Below are 22,424 nucleotides of genomic sequence, written 5' to 3'. Positions count from 1 at the left end.
TGAATCAGCTAGGGATGTGAGGCCAGTGTGCTGAAAGCTTTCACTGGCACTCAAACTCACAGTAAAGGCACCTGGTCTTCATCATCATATGTCTTTTACCTGAAATCACAAAGTAATAAACCACAAACTGTAGAAAGTAGTCCCTGGTGGTTTCAAAATTTGACAGTGTGTATTCCTTAATATCTACTGAGAGCACAGATTCCTTGCTACCTGGTTTTTAGGAACAGGGTCAATGTCACAGCTGTCTTCAGCTCTTGAGATCCTCCCTCTCTACCATAAATAATTTTACATTTCATGTAAAAACCTAAGGGTGAAAGTACTTTGTGTTCCAAATTCCATAGAGCGGCAGAATCTCTCACATCTCACCTGTCAGTTGCTACAAGCCCAGGTGGTCAATAAGGTGGAACAAAGCAAAAATTTGCTGGGAACAACAGTGTGCAAAAGAATAATCTGTCACTTGTGTTTCTGTACAAGAGATAACTTCTCAAGGTTGAGAAGATGAAGATAAATAAGGAAATGATGTAGGGAGGGTGTGCCTGCCTGGAGCCACGGGTAGCGGGGTAAGCAGTACCACGGACACGGCTTTGCTCTGTGCACCTCTCCCATTTTCTCTATTCTGAACTGCAGCCATGAGCTCCCACGACAAACAGGTATGCCTCACACACACTCCAGCTGGAGAAAAGCAGCTATTCCAGGCTCAGGGTCTGTTCTGTTTCTCCTACTTTAGGATCTGAAGAAATACCTGAAGTCGGTACAGCCCACCGGCCTCTGGCATCTGGGCTCTGACTGCAACATGAGGACCACCTCTTGTGCAACTGCCAGATTGCACCCGGCCGTCTGGCTCAAGCTACCTGCAGGCGCCAACCGTGCCAGCCTGGAATGGACCTGGAGATGCTTTCGCTACCCTGGGGAAGTGGCCCATCTTATCCCCTTATAGCAGGAGTAGGAAGCATCCATGGACAGGTTCTTTAAGCTTTGATAATCTAATTGTAGCTGACACTAAACCGAGCTTCCTTCCTCTTTAAATTCTCTCAAATGTCAAGAACATTTTACTTCAGGACTCAATGACAATCAGCACCAGAGCCACCCCCGCCCCTCTTTCTTTTTACTTTTTGAAAGCTAGCCAAAAGAATAACAGCATGTTGCCTACTGGCTGAATGCAAATAAACTGGTATTTCCCCAGCTACCTTTGTTTTACATTCCTCCTTGATCTCCTTCATACAATCCCTCAACACCTGCAGACCAGCACTGTAATATTCTAAGCAAGGTCCATATGTAAACTGGCATGAGTCCAAGTTCTTAATTACTTTCCTGTCTCAATCCAAAAAGGGTCTAAGAAGTAACTACTGCCACATACTAGTCAGTGCTTCAGCGCTTCTGTTTATGAATGTACAAAGTAGGCACAAAGACAATACATCATTCTGTCTAAAGGTACAAGGAGAAAAATGTTTAAAAAAATTTTTAAAGAAAAAGTTCTTACCTGGTGGTGGTGGCATATGCTTTTAATCCCAGCACTTGGGAGGCAGAGGCAGGTGGATCTCTAGGTTCAAGGCCAGTCTGGTCTACAGAGTGAGTTCCAGAACAGCCAGGGCTACACAGAGAAAACCTGTCTCAAAATGACTCCCCCAACCTGAAATAAAACAAAATAAAAAATAAAAATAAAAAAGTTCTCACATGTTCAAGCTGGAGTTACCCTGAATCCTCGCAAAACCAGAGTCTGAAGGGAAAAACCACGGCAGAACGTGCTTTAGACACACACCACTGTGTGAGTTCCTCTGTGTGTGCACAAACATTCATCTGACCAGGGCAGGGTAGGTCTTCCTTCAGTTGGCTAAACAAGCTCTTCTCCCAATCAACATGAATGTAAAAGTTCACTTCCGGTTGGTATCTTCTGTGGCAAAGCCAAGGCTTCACTCATCAGCAGCAGCCTATACAAAGAACATCTGGACTGGAGCTGGGAAGGACAGAGGCCCTCACAGAGTTCACCCTGACCAGGTTAGGGCTTGTGGCCTGTGTTTTCAGTTTTGTGGGTCTGCCTTCTCTAGACCCATGGCTCTAGCTAAGGCTGCAGGGTGGTCTCCCCTCAGTTGCTCCCTGAGCCCTTTGAGGGCATTTCTAGGTTTCTGTCACTTGTCATTGGGCACACTTATTGGAAAGCCCCGTTTCCATGAGGGAAGCCACCTACAAAGTTATATGTAAACTCCATGTTGTGGAATATTAGTTGAAGATGTGTTACGTTTGTTTATGCTGTGGAACATTTGTTTAATGACGCAAAGATGTGTTGCATTCTTTTATGTTGCATTTGTTTAACTCTGTGAGGCTGTGTTACTTTTTCTGTCTAAAACACCTGATTGGTCTAATAAAAAGCTGAATGGCCAATAGTTTGGCAGGAGAAAGGATAGGCATGGCTGGCAGGCAAAGAGAATAAATAGGAGGAGAAATCTGGAAAGAGAAGATCGAGGATCAAGGAGCAAGAAAAGAAGGGGCCAGCCATACAGCCACACAGCCAGACATGGAACAAGAAGGAAAGAAAAGATACACAGAAATAGAGAAAGGTAAAAGTCCAGAGGCAAAAGGTAGACAGGATAACTTTTTTTTTTTTTTTTTTTTTTAAAGATTTATTTATTTATTGTGTATACAGCATGTATGACTGCAGGCCAGAAGAGGGCACCAGATCTCGTTATAGATGGTTGTGAGCCACCATGTGGTTGCTGGGAATTGAACTCAGGACCTCTGGAAGAGCAGTCAGTGCTCTTAACCTCTGAGCCATCTCTCCAGCCCCGGACAGGATAATTTTTTAAAATTTACTTATTTTTATTTTATGTGCATTGGCATTTTGCCTGCATGCATGTCTGTGTAAGGGTGTCAGATTTTGGAGTTACAGACAGTTGTGAGCTGTCATGTGGGTGCTGGGAATGGAACCCTGATTCTCTGGAAGAGCAGTCAGTGCTCTTAAACACTGAGCCACCTCTCCAGCCCCTAGACAGGATAATTTAAGAAAAGCTGGCTAGAAACAAGCCAACCTAAGGCCGGGCATTCATAAGGAAGAACAAGTCTCCATGTGTGCATTTATTCCACAGCTGGGTGGCAGGCCCTCAAAGAGTACAGCCAAAAGAGTGAAGAAAACAAAACAAAACAAAAAACACAACAACTGCATATAATTCTGCAGGCACAGAATTAACTATAATAAGCTTGATGCTAGAAAACAGCTTTAAATTGGTAGATTATAAAAGTCTGCTTCTGCTTTAAACTTGACTAAGTTTCATTGTCACATCATATTGCTGAACATTACAAATATACAGGAATAATAATAATAATAATAATAATAATAATAATAATAATAATAATAATTGAGACTAGGTTCTACTATGTAGTCCTGGCTAGAAATTGTTATGTAGACCAGGCTGGCCTCAAACTCACAGAGATCCTGCCTCTAACTCTAACATAGTGCTGGGATTAAAAGCATGTATTACCATGCCTGGCCAGAACTTATTTTTGCATGCAAGCATCAGAAATCTTGGTCATCCTACAAAATGGGATAAATGGTTGACACTAGTAAGCTTCATGTGACAATATACCATCTATAATGAGTCAACACAGAGGAGGATGACAGAACCTGGGATCTGGAAGAAAAAATGTATATTACTGTTCTCTGGGGACCTGCAGCCTAGCAAGCATGTAACCAAATCAGGTTGTAATCAGCATGTAAACCAACCTCAGGTTGCCGAGGCCTGGGTATGTAGTTCAATGAAAGAGTATTTATTTATTTATTTATTTATTTACTTATTTATTTATTTTTTGTTTTTTCGAGACAGGGCTTCTCTGTGTAGCTTTGCGCCTTTCCTGGGACTCACTTGGTAGCCCAGGTTGGCCTCGAACTCACATAGATCCGCCTGACTCTGCCTCCCGAGTGCTGGGATTAAAGGCGTGCACCACCACCACCACCACCACCACCACCACCACCACCACACCACCACCACCACCACCACCGCCGCCACCGCCGCCGCCACCCCCGCCGCCTGGCGAGTGTTTACTTATTAGTATGTACAAGGCCATGGGTTTCATTCCCAGCACTGAAAGTAAAAATAAGAAATAAGCATAGCCAGGCTGTTCTAGACCATCATGAAACACACGACAAGGGTCAGAAGTGCTTCAAAAAGGCCATGGTCAAACCCCTTTGTCTCTGACACACGTTTACTTCCTGTCAGTTTTAGTGCTATGGAGATGAGGGTGCCCACTGAGCAGGAGCCTGCAGGAAGCAAACATCCCCACACTTGTAGCAGCTAGCTCTAGGCATTTATAGAATGCTAACAAATCCTGCCACCGGCCCTCAACAGAGCTGGCACCAATTCACACACTGTTCAGGCTCACAAGCTGCCTGTAGTGGTTTTTGAGCCTGGAGAGGACTGAAGAAATTAGTAGTTAGCATTTAGATCAGCAAATGGTAAAAAGCACCCAGTAAGAAGGATGACTACTGTTAGCCTAACAGGGAACAAGATGTTAAAGTTTTGAGAAGAAATGGGGAGGCAGACAGAGGAGGAGAGAAAAGAAGAGGGATTAGGTTTTGATGCAAGCAGAGAACTTATTATTCCTTTGAATACACTGGAATGTACTAACAGAACTGACCTAGGTTTGGCTTTAGTAAATCGTTTGAACCATGAAAAAGAGAAGCTCCTAGTCACAGTATGTTTCATACAGGTCACAGAGGTAAGAAAGCATGACTGCACTGTGTGACAGAACCGAGTCAGTAAGACAGAGTTTAAAAACCTGCTTTGCAACTGCTTCAGAGATGGGTGTGTGCTCACCACACACCTCGGTCTCAGCAGTCCTGCTACATGCTGTCATTTGCACTGGATGATGCCTGTCACAGGCAAGGTGATGCAGTGTGAAACTGAAACCGTCTACCAGGAGGAAGGAGGAACCTTTTCACCTGATAAAGAATCCCAAGTGCCGAGAGTGTAAGTGACATGGCAGCTGTGGTCTGGAAGGAGAATCTGGCCTGGCTCTCCCATACTGTGTACAGAGCTGCTCACCTACAATTCTTGTGGTTAGTCTGCAATGCCATGTCTTCTAGCCATTCCCACCTTGGCCAATTCAACTTCTGTGGGATAGTATTTGAGTTAGAAAGAAAAGGGAACCAACTCTGGAGACTCGAGTCATGGGAGACCAGTGCTGGGAATTCGTTCTGTTCAGCCAGTGGTATTGGGGTCACTAGCCTCATAGGGTAGTGTGGTCTTCTCTGAGTGTGAGCCTGAATGAGAATGGAGGAGAGGGGTTGTGAGCTCTCTCTTGGGTGGTTGGAGCAGGAGCAAGTGGCAGAGAAATGTGGCTTATAGTTGGTTCCCTGGGGCAGAGCAGCAGGACGACAGCTGGATTAGCGGCGGCGTCTTCCTTGCTCTGTGTCCTGAGTGTACCTTACTGATTTCATCTCCCTGGCCCATTGCATCACTGTCCCACTTCACCTAACCCCAAACGGCCCTGCCCCCGGGCACACTGCCCTTCACGGTGACGGCCGGGACAGAGAAAAACCTCCGTTTACAGACCAGAACCCTCCTTTTAGATGAATGAAGGACTAGCTGGTGGCATCATCAGTACTTCTAGGTTTTGACCCACAGTTTAGAGACTTTTCCAGTCTACTAAGTCAATTATTCAACAGGAAGTTCTGACACTCCACAGGTTATTTTCAACTTAGCTGAGATGTGAGACTCTAATAAACTCATCAGCAAAAGAGGCCAGTCACACAGTGCACTGCACAGTCGTGCGCTGCAGACTGGCATGCTGCAGCTCTAACACGAGTGATGGAGATGAGCAATAGGAAGCTCTGAACAGAGAGACACTGAGAGGGTAGCCCTTTGCATGAACCTCTATGGAAAAACTAACTACTGGCTCCTCTGTGAGGTGGCCAGGACAGAAAGCAGGCCATGGAGAGGACAAGTGTCTGTGGTGGCAGAAAAACTGAGTCTGCACTTTAGGAACATGCGGGTATCTGGGGGAGCTGCTGAGTCAGTGAGGCGGTGGGAAGATCCAGCCGGCAGCACTGCCAGACACTGCTGGGGAGAAAACAGACGGTGTGAAATGAAGATGTCTGTCTGGGAGTCAAGAGCCAGCTTCTCATTTATACTCATTATACAGACTGATTCAATTTTCAGGCATTTTTTCATCTATAAAGCGAGTTATATTCTAAACACACTCACATATACACGTATACACAGTGTGTATGTGTGTTATATGATCACGAAAATATCTATATATGCCCCTTGCCCAGTTTGTGTGTATGTGTGAATCTATATATCCATACATTTTTCATGACAAGGGTTTCACTACATTGCCCAGGCTAGCCTCAAATTCTAGAACACAAAGATCTTCTCACCTCAGCCTGAGTAGTGGAGACCATAGGCACATGGAAGGAAAGTCTCAGCATTGGGGAGCAGTGCAGTAGCCAAGCACCTGCCTCGTAAGGACAAGGCCCTGGTCCTATCTCTAACACCAAGGGAAAAAAAGCCCTATTCTTCCCAGTTCTTACCTGGCTGGAGTTTGCTGGGATGTTGCTGTGTCCCAGCTCCAGGGAGGGGAGGAGGGCTTGCTCCTGCAGGTCTAGCAGCCTGTGCTGGGCTCACACTGGTCAGAGTCCCTGTAGGCAATGGCTGGCCTCTCTTTAACAGCTGCTTCTGCTCTTGCTGGCGAAAGCGTGGAGGCACCTCCCGAGGCAGGTAACGGGATGCAGCTGGCTGCTGGCCACAGGCAGATGAACGTTTGCCATTGCTGCTGCTAGAGAGAGTGCTGGTGGAAGTACTGGTACTGGTACCGGCAGGTTGGGGCTGGCTTGAACAGGTCTTAGTAAGTTCTGGCACTGAAAAGTCCCAAAGGAAAAAAAGATGACCCAAAGCTTTAGTAAATTCTTAAAACTCAAATAAAACAAACACAGCTCCCAAGGACACAGCGCTCTTGTTCAGTGCACATGTGAATCACCCATCCACGTGAATGTAGCTCTGAGCATCATGTGACTTCTGATGGTAACAATGCAATATTCTGCATCTTAGGTTCTGTCAGTGACTAGAGTGAGCACTATGGGGTCTCAGAGTTGGCATTTATGGAGACCATACCTGCAACACTGCTGTGCTCTGCTACAGACTTGACAAGGATGCAGGTGGCCTATTTCACCAACAGTAACAAGCATGTTAATGAAAAAGACAATTTGTGTCGGGGCAAAAGATCCGACCCTCAATGTTCAGACCCACCTTCATCTTGAATGTGAACCATTATCTAGAATACATAGACGGAAAGAAAGTTTTCACCTTATTTTGTGAAGGTCTTTCCTTTTATGTCTGAATAAAAGCTTTGTACAAAGGAGTTAAAAAACAATTCCAGGTATCTTTTTATTGTATTTTTATGTTCTGAAGTGTTTTCTATGTGCAGCATGTGCATGCCTGGTGCCCATGGAGGCCAGAAGAGGGTGCCAGATCCCCTGGAACTGGAGTTACAGGTGGTTGTACACTGCTATGTGGGTGTTTGGAATGGAATCTGGGTCCTCTGGAAGAGCAGTCAATGTGCTTGACTGTTGAGATGTCTCTTCAGCTGCTCCAGATACCTTCTTAGGTACTATAAGCCCTTTTGAGTCACAGCTACTGTAAGACAATGCTAAGGTCTATAAGCTAGTTTTCCTTTCCTTTTATCGGCAGCTCCAATTAGCCTGAGTTTGGGTCTTCCAGCATGAACTCTACTGTACATCAGGTAACCATTATACTGTCAGTGCCCTCAGGGCCTTTCCTATCTTTCTGTCACTTGTGCCTATCAAGAAAGCAACTGATCTCTCTATAGTAACTCAGACTAAGTAAGACTCTCAGGGTGTGCCCTCCCCCCTTTTTTGTTTTGTTTTTCGAGACAGGGTTTCTCTGTGTAGCTCTGGCTGTCCTGGCACTCACTCTGTAGACCAGGCTGGCCTCGAACTCACAGAGCTCCGCCTGCCTCTGCCTCCTGAGTGCTGGGATTAAAGGTGTGTGTCACTATGCCCAGCTTCAGGGTGCCCTTTCTAGAGCAAGTTCTTGCTCTCAGTGCTTCCTGCTGATCCTGTGTCCCTGTGTCAACAATCTATTCCAAGCCTCGAATGCCTTTCCACTCTGCCTTAGCCTCTCATTCCCAGAAGATAAATGTGACTTTAGTGTGCAGAAAAAAATAAAAGCAATTAGGCAAAAACTTTGAGTTTCTGCCACTACAGAAACCCAACCAACTCACCGTTCTTTGTGGTGCACCTCTGCTAACTCTATTCGAAGACTAGGATTGCAGTCTCTCCATGTGCGGCACATTTCTCAAATGCTAACACACAGAGAGGCACTGTTTTTCTTCTTCTTTCTTAGTGGCATGTGCATACCTGGTGGGTCTCAGGGTCCGTGGCCAGGAAAGGAGAAGCAAGATGGATGCCCTGAATTTTCCACCCAGGAGTCTCCAGACCAGTAACAAAGACCTAAAGATTGGGTCTTAGATTAACCTGTTTTATAAATGTTTATATCTTTTCTTGCTTTAATATGGCGGATTCCATTCTTTCAAAAGAAAAGAATTTAACAGTCACTCATGTTCCCATGGAGGGTGGAAAAATGCACACTTCTTCAACTTCTTCAACAACAGCCTTTGATAGCCACCCTTATCCCTGGCCCCCAGTTCTCCCAGCTTCCTTCCAATTTCTCTCCTCTGTGAAGTGAGAGGTCATGGAGAGTTTGTGTAAGCTGCCCCTTTCTGCTCCTTACTTCCCATCCTTCTCTGTCCCCTTTTTGGTTTGTAGTGGGTTGTTTTTTTTTTTTTTTTTTTGTCCATGGAGGACATACTGTGCAAGGTGATAATGACTTTCTGGTGCTTAAATCCAATGTCACCTTCTATGTTCTCACTTCTAGTCTTCAGGACCAAAGACCTCTCCTGTGGTCACCAGTGAGATCCTGCCTTCCTACTTCCTGAGCCACACAGGTGACTAGGCCAATGACAACACAGACACTGAGTCAGAACTGGAAGTTACATTGCCAGTCCAGGTTTCTTCTACTATACTGCTACTATTTTTACAAAAGACTAAAAGGAGCCAGGAAGGTAGCTCCTCAGGTAAAGGTACTTGCCACATAAACCTGGTGAAGTGCATGCAATTCCTGGAGCCCATGTAAAGGTTGAAGGAGAGAACTGATCCCACAAAATTCTCTGACCTCCACATGTGGCTGGTCATGCACACCGACCCATCCTATGCAATATCAACTAACTAAAGAACTAGACCAAAGGACAAATTCAGGGCTATTTTTTGTTACTGTTAAACCTATTACACGAAAAGGAATTCACATTAAGTAAGCAAATGCTGTAAATCAGCCACTTTATTTTCAGTCTAAGCCACCAAAGTCTAAGACCTATTAATACAGAATATTCAGTTCTCCTGTGTTGCTTGTCTGACATACTAAGTGTGTCTGATCTGTGAAGCCTCCCCTTCCTCTTGATTAACTGCTACCACGGGGGACAGGGACTGACAGAAACCAAGAAGAATACTTCTCACAGTTCTGAAGGATGGGAGGAAGAAACCAAAGAATACATGAGAGAGACCATCCATGACCTCCTAACTCTAAAATAGTTACCACCCAGCCCTTCATGGGACAAGTTTGCTGAGTACTGATACAGGGACAGAAACTATTTATACTCTTAGACTACTGGGCACACAAGTCACCTAGGAAAAGACCGCAGCCGTGCATCCCCATGTCTCCCGTTTATTACTTCAAAGCATGGAATTATGAATAAATATGAATACACTCCCGCCCATATCCTGTGCTGGGAAGAGTTCATCATCACAGAATAAAAAGGGGAGGAGACACTTTTTAATGGATAAAGCCACAGGAAATACCATGTTCCAGAGGCATCAGCTCCTCCTCTCCATCCCAGCACTTCAGGCACAAGAGAGCCACACTCATCAGACTGGTCAGGAGGAACCATCCATCTCGTACCATTCCTTGGGTCCTTCGCTCCTTTTTTGTTCTCAACCCTGCCCTAGGCTACCTAGAGTGGGCCCCACACTCACACAGCCTCCTCTACCTAGAGTGGCCCCACACTCACACAGCCTCCTCTACCTAGAGTGGCCCCACACTCACACAGCCTCCTCTACCTAGAGTGGCCCCACACTCACACAGCCTCCTCTACCTAGAGTGGCCCCACACTCACACAGCCTCCTCTACCTAGAGTGGCCCCACACTCACACAGCCTCCTCTACCTAGAGTGGCCCCACACTCACACAGCCTCCTCTACCTAAGAGTGGCCCCACACTCACACAGCCTCCTCTACCTAAGAGTGGCCCCACACTCACACAGCCTCCTCTCTGAAACCCAAACACAACCCCAGTGCTGCTCCAGCTCTGGTCCTGGCTTTATCTTCAGCTGTCAGCTGGACGGGGTCACTTGGAAATGATTTATTTCCCTTCCAAATGAAGATATCCAGGAGCAATAAGTCTCTGGGAATGAGCCAAGTGTCTCCTTCTATAGAGAGCACTGACACACAACTCATGATTTCTTACCCAAATGGACCAACAACTGGGGAAATAAAACTGTAACCACATGTGGCTACTGAATGCTAAATGTACTGAGGTGTGCTGTGCATATAAGACAGAGACTATTCTCAAGACCAGCTGTGATGGCATGGGCCTATCAACTCAGCACCTGGGAAGGGAAGGCACAATGATCAGGAGGAGTTCAAAGCCATCTCAGCTACACAGCAAGTGTAAGGCTAGCCTGAACTACATGAGACCATGTCTCAAACAAACAAACAAAACCAACCCAGCCCGGCCTCATAGTCCTGGGCTCAAGTGCTTTGGCCACCTGTATAGCTACAGGCATGTATCATCATGGTGAGCTAAATGGAATTTCTTCTCTCCTTTCCCCACCTTTTCTTCTCTCTCCTCTTGTTCTCTGCCTCCTGAGGATCAAACTCAGAGCCTAACACATGCTAAACACTGAGGTCCACTCTCAGCTGTTTGCATTATGTCTCTGTTAGACAGTACTGATCCAAAGAAAAAAAGGTAATGTGCTCCTTAAAAAGAAAAGTTTGAGCAAGTTTCTCAGAAATATATTACACTTAAGGATTTGTTTTCTTAAAGGCTGAGAGAGAAACAAGAACCTAGCAGTTGTGAGAGGCCGGAGGCTGTTTCAGGTGACTGGTTTCACTTACGACTCTGTACTCCACATTGAGTACTAGCATATTGTCTCAAATGGAAAAATGTCATTTAGTATATGTTACACTAGCGATAAGACCGAGGGTCCTGGAAAGTAATGTGAACATGCCGAGTTCCTAATCTATGAGTTACTTTTCACAGAATGTTTCCAGCTGTCTGAAGGGCTAACATCTTGGGCTGGTCATCTGGGACCCAAAGAAGAGATGCCCAGATGAACAAAGCAGTGAGGTATCCAGTCAACAGTCTGAACAGGGTAAGCTGCTCTGCTGGGCCTCTTTACGTGATGTGCTGATAAAGCTTCTCTGCTTTAAGCCAGTATTTTTTCTGGCTCTCTGAAAGTACTAGCCACATATGACTACATGCTTTTTATAGATCTAAATTTCTGATTGTATTCCTGCCCCTGTCTTAGACATCCTATTTCTGCCATCTTCTTCTTCACATAAATGAATCTAGGGCCACCTTACAAAAGAAGTTATTAAAAAAAACCTTTCAGCAAGATAGAAATTTTAGTTCCTCTGCATAATAAGCAGTTCACGTTTCTTAAGTGAGGGCGACACCTGCTGGCAACAATCTCTGAAAGCAACTTTCTAAAGTAATTTTCTGTTTTCTGTCAAGTTCAGCAGCACAGTCCCAACTGGCCAAGCAGCCCCTGAACCCTGCAGTGTCAAATCCTCCCACAGGGCAGACTGCAGTGACCTGGGAACCCTTTCCAAACCGTTAGCAGTCACAGTGTCTCTAAGAGCCCAAGGAACACAAACGTGTCTTAGTCCTGGGCCACTTAGTGTTGGTTTTAGCCATGCTGAGCAAAATCTCTTCCAGCCATGGTCACAACCCATTGCTCATGCTCTGGCCTTCATGTGGCTTCAGCCTTTCCTCTACTTTGCTGTCGTACTTCTGTGTTTTGAATCTGACTTTCAGCCTGGCTTCCAGCTTCCTGGCACTGCTGTGACCTCAGAGACAGGATGGCACCTGCTGCCTACTCATTCCTAAGTGCCATGGCCACAGAGAGTTCAATGTAGTGTACACAGTTAAACTATTGTCACTGTTTAAAACACAAATCCTAACAACCCAGATCTTCTTTGCCTTGTGGTCTTCTGAGGAAGAAGGTGCTCATTCGTGTAACAGACATATTAGTTTACTTATCCAGTTGTTGGTCTGGGGCTGTAGGGAGTATGGCAGCTAGGGGACCATGTGTGTAATCCAGTAGATACGAGAAACAATGTTTAGAGGTATGTTCTGTCCCAGTGCATTACCAGTTTCTCTGAAATGGTATTGAGAGTAATTAAGTGCTACTTTCAATATAGTATACTAGATAACATTAACAATAAGTTTTTTTTTTCTTTATTTGAGACAGTGTTTCTTTATGTAGTTTTGGTGCCTGTCCTGGATCTTGCTCTGTAGACCAGGCTGGCCTCAAACTCAGAGATCTGCCTGGCTCTGCCTCCCAAGTGCTGGGATTAAATAAAGGCATGCGCCACCACTGCCAGGTGTAAAGTTGTTTTAATAGTGACTACTAACAATAAGAATAATTTCATTCAAAAGAAGATAAGGGTGGAAACTCTGTTATGTTAAAGCTGAGTAAGCAAAGCAGCATTAATGCCTACTGGCCTTTCTGAACTCCTATCCATGTCGATTTCCACTAAGGCAGCACACTGGGCAGATAACCAAGGACTCGGAAGGCTCATAAGCACCTTTAGTGCTCTCTTGCCTCTCCTTTTCACAGTCATCCTCAAGTGTGCGAGCTCTGAGACAAACAGGGCTTCCTTCATCTCAGAAAGAGGCTTGTAAATTTGGGTCTCAGGAGTTCTTCTAGGACACAGATATATTTAATACACTGTCCATAGGGCTGTGTGCATTCTCATTCATTCTCTCTCTCTCTCTCTCTCTCTCTCTCTCTCTCTCTCTCTCTCTCTCTCTCTCTCTCTCTCTCTCTCAAGAGACAGGGTTTCTCTGTGTAGCTTTGTGCCTTTCCTGGAACTCATTCTGTAGCCCAGGCTGGCCTTGAACTCACAAAGATCCACCTGCCTCTGCCTCTGGAGTGCTGGGATTAAAGGTGTGTACTACCACTGCCCAGGCTGTGTGCATTATCTTTAATAAACAGGTAAATTGGGGAAAAAAACTAAAATCTTGGGACTATTTCCCAGAAAATGTAAAACTGTGCAATCTACCAGAAGAGGGAGCTCGTGTCAAATCTTGAAACAGTGAGAGAAGCTGGTGAGGGAGAAGGCGAGGCGTTCACAAGTTCATGCTTTTGCAAACCTGAAGCCTTGCTCACACTCTCCTCTGCTAGCTCCTGAGGTATTGTGCCAACCTTCTATTTAGTTCTGGAAAATCTCCAGAACTTAAACAAAGCCTGTGCCCTCAGTGTGTGGGGGTCCTAATCTCTCCCTTTTAGATCTCAGTTCAGCACTACCCAGATTCCCTCCAGAACTTCCCACCTACTTCACTTTTCCTCGCCCTCAGTTCTCATCAACCATGTTACTGTCTTGCCCAGCAGCCACTGCAGTTAGCAAAGACACATGGAATAGATGGTTGAGATCTCTGTCCATCCTCCATAAGACACTTGGGCCTATAAGGAGAGTGTTGTTTTTGTTTGTTTTTCCTCCTCTCTGAGCCTTGGCTGTCCTCAAATTCACTCTGTAGACCAGGCTGGCCTTGAACTACAGAGATCTACCTGCCTCTGCCTCCCAAGCTGGGATTAAATGTGTGTGTGTCACCACACCTTTCTATTTTTAAAAGCAGATAATCTTCCAGTCCTTAAAGAGACAGAAATACTTACTGAAAAGATGACTAACTGTATAAATCTTTTCAGATAGAAAGTGCAAAATAAGTAAATCACAGTATCCAGCAATTTTCTTGCATTCACTTGCTTATGTATCCATCTCTCTACTAAAATATTTGTAAGAACAAGAAACTTACCTAGAGCATCCGATAGGTCTTTACTGTTAGTCAGCTAATGAGCTAACTAGTATAAAGTCCAGTAGCAGAATATGACTCATGAAAGCTTGCACTGTGCAGGAATGTCATCATCTTTCAAAGTTACCAAGTTACTGCATGTCCAAAGAGGACAACGACAGAGGCATCAGGCAAACAGGATAGAGTCCTGAGCCTTTATGTGAAGCTCAAGAGGCCAGCTGAGAATTACAAGTAAGTAATAGAAAGGCAGGCAGCTGATGAGAACAGACACTCCTCAAAGAAGATACACAGATGGCAAATAAGGACGTGAAAATAATGTTCTAAACATGAAAATGCTGGATAGTTTTATGTCAACTTGACACAAGCTCAAGTCATCCAAGAGGAGGGATCCTCAATTTTTAAAATTCCTCTATAAGATCAGGCTGTAGGCAAGACTGTAGGGCATTTTCTTAATTAGTGATTGATGGGGGAGAGCCCAGCCCACTGTGGGTGATGCCATCCCTGGGCTGGTGGTTCTGGGTTCTATAAGAAAGCAGGCTAAGTAAGCCAAGGGGAGGACACCAGTAAGCAGCACCCCTCTATGGTCTCTACATCGGCTCCTGCCTCCAGGTTCCTGCCCTGCTTGAGTCCTGTCCTGACTTCCTTCGATGATGAACTGTGATGTAGAAGTAAAAACTAAAGAAACCCTCTCCTCCCCAACTTGTTTTTGGTCATAGTGTTTGATCACAGCAATAGAAACCCTGACTAAGATAAATACCACTAGTTATTAGGAATCATAACAAGGCCCAAAACACATGCTGGTGGAATATGGAACTATGAAACAGTACAATCACTTTGGAAAACAGTTGGCAGCCTCTTGAAAAAAATTAATATAACTATTCTCTTCTATGTATTTATTCAAGAAAATCCAGCTATATACTATTTTAAGACCAGGACATAAATGCCCATAAAAGCTGAAGAACAGGAAAAAACTCAAATGCCCAGGAGCAGGTGAATGGCTATGCAAACTGTTGGTATGCCTGCACAATGAAACACGAACCGGCAAGAAAAAGGAATGAACCAGTGACATTCACAACATGAATGAATTCCCAAGGATTCTGATGAGGAAGAGTACAATGGCATATGATTCCACTTATTACATATCATGTTAGAAAGTTAACTTTATGGCAGAATCAAGTCAGTGTTTGCTCAGGGACAGATGGTCAAGAGGAGACAGGAGAAATGGGGGTAGAAGGTACAGAGATAGATACTCTTAGGAATTGCTTGGTGTCATTTTGCTGGTAGTGGCGGTTTCATAGGGGCATACGTTCCAACATGCAGCAAACTGTTTTCTTTAAATATTTGCAATTTACTGCATTCCAATTATAACTCAATAAAGATATTACACAAGCATGCACGCACGCGAAAAGAGGCCAAATGGGGCTATCATATTCTCAAATTCTTTCTCAGAAAGCAGATTACCAGCTCCTTTTTAGAACTAAGAACTGCAATTTCTCATCTTGGAAACCGTCTTTATGGTTAAAATCTCAGTGGCCAGACAGACCCAGTAGAGAGGTGTCCTACCTTCAGGCTGACAGAAGCTGAGCAGACACAGTGTAGGGACCTGGACTGTCACCTGCAGAATCTGTAGCCAAGGGGCTTTGTTGACTTTCTTTAAAATTTAGATTAATAATTTACATGTCCATGTACTTGCCCAGAATTTGTGTTTTAGCAATATGTTTTTAATTTTTTAAAACAGTCTACATATTTAAAAACACCTTAAGTTTAACACACTTTCCTTTGTTCCTACAGGGAAAATTAACACATTTATTATCTCTTCCCCCTCGGGTTGAAGAGTAGAATTTTAAAAATTCCTTTAAACATAGAACAACAGAGCCAAGGAAAGACAAATCTAACATTTAAAACCTTAAAAGATGATCCCTAAATATCCTTCACACAATAAATCTCTTAGGAATTTCTTTCGTCTTGATAAGACTGTGCTTCCAGTTGTTATGTGGTAGCAGAAACAACATACAAGAGACAACCAGAGACCAAGGGTCTCGTTCTGCCACTAACGAGCTGTCATAAACCATTTAACTCCTTGGGATGGCATTTACTCACTCAGCACTAAGGGGACTGGAAAATCCTGAAGGAGCCTTCAACTCCAAGATTTTAGTCATCCCACAGACAGGAAGATGAAGTATCATACAATGTAAAACGCACAGCGCTGAGCCCACTGAACAGACTTTAAGCTTCTGCCTTTAGGAGACACTCACACCCTCAAAACATCTGGCTTAGGAGGAAAATGAGTGTAAGCCTGAGATTTTTAGCCATTGTATTTTCATTTCTAATGTAGGAAAACAGAGATCTGATGTTTTATAAAAACTAGATGCTGGTTACTGCATTCAGAGGACTGGACAGAGAGCCCTGACTGCCTCAGTCACACAGAAGCGCCACCACTCCGTGAATGTGGAATCAAGTTCTCGTTTCTTCTCATCTCTTACACCATAAAGTTAGGATGACATGCGGGTTCCCAGAACTCTTCATTTATGTTGTTAAAAAGCTTGTGTGTCTCAGGTGAGCTACATGTAACCTGTGACTCTGAAACCTAACCCCATGCATGGATATTGAAAGACTATGGTTTCAGATGGTCACACTGATGATAAAGCGCAGAAAACAAGCTTTCTCTGAGAACGAGCAATTACAAAGTGAACACATGTCAGTCCCACATCCCTACCACTAAGATCTTAACTCAGTGGTCTTTTAATCATAACCAAACATCAAGGCACTTGCTTTCACAGATGATGTGACTAACTCTCAAATTAATGAAAAGGTCCCAGAAAACAACAGGCTCACCAAGTTCCTCTTATAAAGCTATTAGTATCTGTAACTAAATTAAGGCAGGACCCCAAAGAAAGAGACTGCTGCTGTTTGGACACCAGCTAGCGAACAAGGCAGCAGGCTTGGGTGTTTAGCTGCCCTTCTTTAGTCACTAATGAAAAAATAAGCAGAATTTATCAGGATGATTCTGTTTATGAACAGGCTGGCAGGAAGGTTTCTTTCTTTCTTTTTCTTTTTTTCCTTTTTAAGACAGGGTTTTCTCTGTGTAACTGCTCTTCCTGGAACTAGCTCTGTAGACCAGGCTGGCCTCAAACTCAAAGAGATCTGCCTGCCTCTGCCTCCTGAGTGCTGGGATTAAAGGCGTGCGCCACTATCACCTGGCTGGCAGGAAGGTTTTCAAATGGCTTAGTATTTGGGCATAAGAGAGCTGAACTATGGAAAACACTGGATTCTGTGTATTTACGTGAATACAGAATGAGATGTAAAGGATGGCTAATAGACATTAACTGGGAAATAGCTCAGGATGGAGAAGTTTCTCTTAGGAGTTTTTGTTTGTTCATTGTGAGTGTGTGAGTGTGTGAGTGTGTGAGTGTGTGAGTGTGTGAGTGTGTGAGTGTGTGTGTGTGTGTGTGTGTGTGTGTGTGTGTATGTGTACATACTTGTGTGTGCATGTGAGTGTAGAGAGGCCAGAAAGTAACATCAGGTGTCTTCTTCTATTACTTTTTATCTATTTTTTGAAACAGGGTCTCTCAATGAACTTGGAGCTCACCAGTTGGCAAAACTAGGCCAGAGAGTCCTAGGACTCCCCAGAGATGGAATTACAGGCATATGCCACCTCACTCAGTTTGTCAAGCGGTGCTGGCATCTGAACTTAAGGTTCTTATGCTAATTTATCAAGCACTTTACCAACTGAGCTATCGTGATCTCCCCTCCCCCTTTAGGCAAGGTATCCATTCTGTAGCCAAGGCTAGCCTTGAACTCATAAGCCCTCAGTGTTTGTCTCTCAAATTTTTTTTTTTTAAAATTAAAAACAATGTTTTCTGTAAGAGGAAGGCATTTTACGTAGAGCTGACTTAAGGACAGAGGTCAAGCAGGCCCAGAGGGAGGGAAATACTGGTAGAAGACAAGAGTGGAGCCACCATTTGCAAGTAGAGCTCCAGAGGAGCAGTAGTGTCTCCTCTCGACAAAGGAAACATGGTTCCTCCTGGTACGACCTAAGGGTAGGATGCCAGAGAAAGGATGCCCTGAAACTCATCTACTTGGCCTGATCTTTAAAACAAGAATGAGACCCCCACAAATAAATCACAGGCTAGAACTTGAAAAAAATAGCCAGGTTCTGGAGAGATGACTTGGTGGTTAGAGAGTATCAGGGTTCAATTCCAGTCACCCACACGGCAGCTCACAACTGTCTAGAAGTCTTGTTCCAGGGGACTGGACATTTTCTTTTCCAGCCCCTGCAGACATACATGCAGGCACAGGCACAATGCCCAAACACATAAAAGAAAAATAAATCTTAAAATAAAACAGAGATCCAGAGATAATTTCTATTTTAGTTATGATTTTGCAAAGCACACTTCCTAGAAACCCCACTTTCAAATTTATAAGGCAGAGAGAAGTGTGTTCTCCATTAGATTGACAAGACAGGGAGGGGCTCCTAAGGGCCACCTCTGCCTGGGGTGTTGCTGTCCTTCTCTGACATATCTTCCTGATATGGGCTGCTCTGAAGCCCACTGGCTGCAGAGACAGGAGAAGGTAGGTAAGTGTCTGCTATGTGACTTTTTACAGACTCTCCTGGCTTTGTAATGAACTTTGTAGCTTGAGATTACTACTAGCCCTGGTTGACAACAGCAGCAACAAGGAGAATCTTTAATGCCAGGGCCTAGAACTGGCCTAGCACAAAGGCAGTAGTAGCTGAGTAAGGGCTCTGGGAAGAGAGGAGGGACATATAGATGTAGCCCTGCACTGGTTCTGCAGGCCATGACAGGGGAAACAAACAGAACACTGGCAAGTTCTAAGAGCAAATCTGTCTTATGTGTGAGCACAAATGTTGCTGTGTAACACGTCTCATCACCAAATCAGGCCATGCCTTGTCTAACACGAGTGTCTAGGCCAAAGTGTCACCTCACAGCAGCCGATTCTGATGGGACTGAGTAATGATGGACTCTGAGAAAAATATAAACCTGACGCTGCTTATGTTTATTAGAAAACATTCTAGGCTGGAGAGGTGACTTAGTGATTAAGAACATTGGCTGCTCTTTCAGAGGACCTGGGTTAGTTTCCAGCACCCACATGGCAGCTCACAACCACTCTCCAATTCCAAGGAACCCAGCACCCTCTTCTGGCTTCCATGAGTGCCAGGCACACATGTGGTGCATACATGAACATGCAGGCAATATACTCACACATATAAAATAGAAATAATTAATTAAAAAGAAAATTATATAGAAGTACTTTAGATTGTTCTGTTTATAAGGACACAAACAACTGTTTTTAGGACAAACCCAAAGGGCAGTTACAGTCACTGACAAACTGTTCCCACAGCCCCAGTCACTCAGAAGAGACAGTAGAGCCCACAGTCAGTCACTTGTCAGCACAGTGACACAAAGCAGGAATCCCTGGCAAGGGGCTGCACAGTTAGTTCAGGCACTATGCAGCAGTGAGCGGTCACTGTTGGGAAGTAACCAATTAATAAGTGACCATGGAAACAAATTGTGAAAATGGCTCATTTAAGGGGGTGGGTGGGGGGGGATGAATGATATAGATTCTGTTTTGTAAACGACAGTAAGAACCATTGTTTTATTTGAAATCATAAATTCAAATACAGCCACAGCCAGTCTTTTTGAACCCTTCTAAAAATATTCTAACAGAGCAGAGATGTCCTTTTACCCTGCTGCTTCTAACATTCATTCGGGGGTGAACTCATCTCTGGACGTGACTCTAGTGACAAGGTGCAAGGACAGACGCACAGGGTCAGAAGCCGAGCTCCCTACTTATGCCTTTACTATAACAAAACCAAGAACTCATCTCAAGTCCTGTTCAATTATGAAGTTCAAGTGAGATCATGCATATAATTTAACTTTGAAACCTACAAGATGCCAGCTAGAAGTGAAGTATTAGTACAGACCGCAACTGAGAGAACTCTTGTAAAAGCCCTCACAATGGGAGCGAGTGTGCGTGTCCAACTGCGGCGTCTACATGTGCAACTGTGTTCAAGGAAGACAAAAAGATTTAAGGAACAGTGAAGTACAGCACAACCCTTTACTGAACATCAGTTACACTCTAGGAATTGGCCCTTCCTGTGTGAGCTCATTTGTCTTTGTAACAACTTTATGAGGCAAGAACAATCTACCACTTTTCTCATTTTAAAGATGCAATACCTGAAGCTTACAGAAGTACACTGTCATGGATGGAACAGAGCTGGTCTCTGACCCACGAGTGTCCCTACCATGTCAGGTGTGAAGTGGAGGGCGGCAGGGGGGGGGCGTACAGCTTCCCCCAGCTCATTCTGACCTCCAGCAAAGCCTGCATGCCTGAGCCACACTGAGAACTGCCTCTGTTTCTACCATTAAGACAAATAGGCGCTGGGCGGTGGTAGCACACGCCTTTAATCCCAGCACTCAGGAGGCAGAGGCAGGTGGATCTCTGTGAGTTCGAGGCCAGCCTGGTCTACAAAGCGAGTTCCAGGAAAGGCACAAAGCTATACAGAGAAACCCTGTCTCAAAAACAAACAAACAAACAAACAAACAAAAAGACAAATAGGCAAGCAAGCTCTGGAAAGAAGTCTCTTACACGTCAGTAAGAAAAAAAACAGATATGTCTGCAAGGGAGTAGCTGGCAGTAAGGAATTTCAAGCTTTAAAAAAAATTTAGCCTTTTCTGGGTCTTATTCCAAATGAATCACCTTCCTGAATTCAATCCTTATTTGGTGGGAATTAAACCAAAGGAAATTTAAAAGTGTTGTTTAAAACACAGATAACATTTTCTAGGCAGTTTTACATTAACCTAAGGACAATGAAATGTAGATATATAAAAACAGATTTAAGAGCTTCACAATGTATAATAAATGTAAAATCAAAGGCAGACTTAGGTCCTTTGTTTAAAGTCACCTTTTGGGGCTTAGGGTTTAACAACACTAGCTCTTGCAGAGGACCTGGGTTCAATTCCCAACACCCACATGGTGGCTCACAATCATCTTAATTCCAGTTCTAAAGGATCCAAGGCCCTCTTCTGGGCTCTGTGAGCACTGCACACACTTGGTGCACAGACATACATACAGGCAAAATATCCATAAACATAAAATAAACTTTACAAAAGTCACCTCATTACAAAGTTTGGTACTGCTATAAAAAGTATGCTCCTCCAAAAACATGTTAAAAACAAACAAACAACTTACCTTTGGTTTTTGGATCAGCAGCCTGAAAAAAAAAATCAGAAATGCTTTAGAAACAATTGTGTAGGATGTACACATTGATGAAAAGTTTATAATTTATAATTGTTTTAGGTTTTTCTCTTTTAGTTTCTTTGAGACATGGAGCCTTGACTGTCCTGGAACTCACTGTGTAGACCAGGCTTGCCTCAAACTCATAGAGATCTATCTGCCTCTGCCTCCCGAGTGTTCAGACTAAGACTTTTAATTCTTGAAATTTTAAAAGCACACCTCAGATAGTTTACTACTGAGAAAAAAAAGTATTTGTCTACATGCTGTGATTATATGACAGTGTTAAGTTACAGGCAAAAAAGCTTTTATGGAAGCCACCTGAGCTCCCCATCTGCCACAGTCTAGAAGGTACCCTTCAAACCACAAGACACATTACTTAAGTGAAAGCAAAGGTAGGTGGTATAATTTGGCTTACATGCAATGAAATAGAAATATGACTATAAAATTTAAAGAATTCTAAAAAGCAGATTTTTAAATATATATAATATATATACATATATACATATGTGTATACACCACACACACACACACACACACACACACACACACACACACACACACACACACACACGCCGCTCTGTGTGTGTGAGACCTTGCAGGTGAATGCAAGTCCCCAAAGGTCCAGCAGAAGGCGCTGGAATTATAGGTAGCTGGGAACCTTCCAAAGGGGGTGCTGGGACTGAACCTGGAACCATGAGACAGCTATGTCAATGCAGATGTGGCACACATGACTGCAAGGGCATGGAGGAAGGAATTCTAGCAAACCTTTTTCTGAGCACCTTCCTTCTTTTTCTTGTCTTCCTGCTTTTTCTTTTTCTTTTCTTCCATCAAACGTTCCTCTTCTTGTGTTTCCTGTTCTTTTACCCTATTAAATATTTAAAAATTGGTATTAGTATGATGACTGATTTACAAAATGAAAAGCAGTAACCGGGACTGGCAGCACAGGACTATAATCTTAGCTATTTGGGAAACTGAGGCGAGAGACTCACGACTGGCCCACAGGTAAGTTCGAGCCCCATCTGTGTGTGGGAGGGTACTGAATGTAGAAGAGTGCTTGCTTGCCTTGTATGTG

At 44.0% G+C, this 22,424-nt stretch overlaps 1 protein-coding gene across 3 annotated transcripts in view; it reads right to left on the bottom strand.

Moving 5' to 3' along the window:
- The window catches only part of Tnrc6c (trinucleotide repeat containing adaptor 6C), an 81,390-nt gene extending 59,238 nt beyond the window's left edge, over nucleotides 1-22,152 (bottom strand). For all 3 annotated transcript variants that reach the window (XM_028892557.2, XM_028892558.2, XM_037200853.1), the window contains exons 1-3: nucleotides 22,118-22,152; nucleotides 21,308-21,329; nucleotides 6,524-6,850 (exon numbers count right to left, since the gene is read on the bottom strand). The gene's annotated coding sequence lies outside the window, so the exon portion shown is untranslated. The remainder of the gene's footprint in view (nucleotides 1-6,523; nucleotides 6,851-21,307; nucleotides 21,330-22,117) is intronic.
- Between the last annotated feature and the right edge of the window lie 272 nt (nucleotides 22,153-22,424).

Source organism: Peromyscus leucopus, chromosome 8b (genome assembly GCF_004664715.2).
Source record: "Peromyscus leucopus breed LL Stock chromosome 8b, UCI_PerLeu_2.1, whole genome shotgun sequence".
Classification (NCBI taxonomy): domain Eukaryota; kingdom Metazoa; phylum Chordata; class Mammalia; order Rodentia; family Cricetidae; genus Peromyscus; species Peromyscus leucopus.
The sequence above is the reverse complement of the archived record's forward strand: the minus strand, read 5'-3'. Positions and strand labels throughout refer to the sequence as shown.